At 48.6% G+C, this 2,329-nt stretch overlaps 1 long non-coding RNA gene across 1 annotated transcript; it reads left to right on the top strand.

Moving 5' to 3' along the window:
- The first annotated feature begins 407 nt into the window (after positions 1–407).
- Positions 408–2,329, top strand: 1700064M15Rik (RIKEN cDNA 1700064M15 gene). Its single transcript, NR_045288.2, has 2 exons — positions 408–776; positions 2,054–2,329. It is a non-coding gene; the product is annotated as an RIKEN cDNA 1700064M15 gene (long non-coding RNA).

The raw sequence follows: 2,329 nt of genomic DNA, 5'->3' as shown, positions 1-2,329 counted from the left end.
ACAGTGGGTTAGGAAGCCTTCCAGGGACTTTAGGGACTTTTAAATCAGATCAAGTGAGGACAGACGAGGAGGGAGGGGAGAGGAAACAAAACAGAGGTGTTTCCTCCCCAGAAAGGGCCACATTGCTCCTGGGTCAAGGAAAGTGGACCTCATGAGGGCCAGGAAGGGGCGACTCTCTCCAAAGGAAGAAGCTCTGAGACACTGGGCCACCACGTGGCCGTCAACCCTACCCCCACCTCCACCCCCCACCTCAGTCACCACCAGGCAGAAGTAGGTGAAGGGTGGAAGCCCAGAGACCGCGCCGCGGAGGCGGACGCCCGCTGCAGGTCTCCTAGCAACGCCCGCCCCGCCCCGCCGGGCTTGGAGCGCCGGCGCCCGAGAGCGGGGACCGGCAGGCCATGGTTGCCATGGCAGCGCAGCCGCCGCGCCTGATGCTGGCGGCTTCTGCGAGAAGCTCGGGCCCTGAGCCCCGTGTGGGCGGCCCGGCGGCAGCCCCAGCTCGCCCAGAATGGCCCAGCCACCGAGTCGCCCCTCCGGCGTAGCCGGATCCCGTGCTCCGGTCCACGTCTACGGGGGCGGGTCACGGCTTGGAGACTTTCAGTTCCTGGGGACCGAGTTGATCTTCCCGGCAATGTCTAAACTCGGCAGAAACGTGCGTGCGCGCTCCCTCACGCGCACACACCAGCGGCCTTGAGGCTGTGCTTCTTTTACGCAAATGTTTTCTCCTGAAAGACTTTTTTTTTTTTAAGTCTAAGAAAGAGTATATGCAGAAAACGGTGAGGCTTCCAAATTCTGTCTTCGAAAACAACGTTGAAATAAATGATCCATTTCTTAAGGGCCATTTTAAAATCGAAAATGTCCGTATACTGGATTCTGAATCCGGACTGGCAATCTGCAGTGGGCTTCACCCGGAGAATCCGGTTAGAGGTTTTAAAATTTAAACCGTTTACACCACCCCACTCCGCCCCTTGCTAGGGCAATAGTCTCGCTAGGGCAGGAGAAGCCACTCGCATATACAAAGCTCATTCTCTGGCTTGAGAGTATTTTTAACTGAGGCGGAGTCAGTCACGTGTTTGTGATTTTAATCAAATTGACAAGGGCTCTGAACAGGAAAAGCTTGCCATCTAAATTCGAACACAACGTTAGGGACATAGTGAAGCAGCCTCTTTGGTCTTGTTTGAATCAGAGCTTTTCACATCTTAATGTTCTGCATATATTTTCCTCGATCCACTGCAACTGGAAAATTTAAATGAAAGCCTATTTCTTAGATTCATTTTTATGGTAAATGTCTCTGGGCTGAGATTATGCATATTCTCGATCAACAAGAAACCCGAGCAGCAATCACCGGGAATTGAGCACCTTGCTGATTGAGCAACACTTGAACCTGGAGGCATGAACAGCCCTAATCTCAAAGTGAAAATCCTTCACGGTATATTTCAAAAGAATATTTACAGCTAACCTTTTCCACTCCGAAGGATCATTCACTTGCAACTTTCTTACCCATCGCTTTGTCAGAGTAATCGCTTTTAAAAACTACTTTTTACCGATTTTTTTAGTTTGTAGCTGGTGAGATGATCATATAAAAAGTATTTATGGGGACGCAGATGAAATGACTCAGCAGGTAAAGGTATTTGCCGTGCGAGCCAGACAAGTCAGTAGGACCCCTGGAAGCCATATAAAGATGGAAGGAGAGGACGCAGGCCCAGGTGCATCTGTACCCACACACAGTGATGGCTGATGTCGGTGACTGAGTTTTTAAAGTATAGCCAGATATGGTGGAACATGCCTGTAACTGTAACACTGTGGGGAGGCAGAAGCAGGAAGTCCACTGCAGGTTGGAGGTCAGCCTGGTCTACACAGCTAGACAACGTCTAAAACAACAACAATAACAAAAAAGAGCACAGTTTTAAGAAATTGCTGTGTAGCCAAGGCTAGCCTTGAACTCTCCTGCTCTCCTACTCCACAGGAATGCACCACCGTGTCTAGCTATGAAACAAGGTGTATGGACACATGCATAGCTATTCTCTGACTCTTAGTCATTTTCTCCTTTCAGGGTCAAAACAGAAGAGCAGTATCATTTACATGGTGGAGGGGAGAAGATTAATTCTGAAAGCGCAACCAAGCATCTGAAAACAACAGTCTCCTGTTTAGCTAGTATTGGAGGAGAAAAATAACCAACCTACGCTACTATGTATACTTGATAAATTTTTCATGGAAAGGGTGAATCAGTGAATCGACTTCGGATTTGCTGGTTTAAATATGTTGATTGTTGAAACGACAGTGAATGTTATCATTAAATTAGCCCTTGTTAATGTTTTCTCTTTGGTAA

The sequence above is a fragment of the Mus musculus genome, chromosome 12 (genome assembly GCF_000001635.26).
Source record: "Mus musculus strain C57BL/6J chromosome 12, GRCm38.p6 C57BL/6J".
In the NCBI taxonomy this organism is placed as follows: Eukaryota; Metazoa; Chordata; class Mammalia; order Rodentia; family Muridae; genus Mus; species Mus musculus.
Note: the sequence above shows the minus strand (reverse complement) of the source record. Positions and strands in the feature narration are given on the sequence as shown.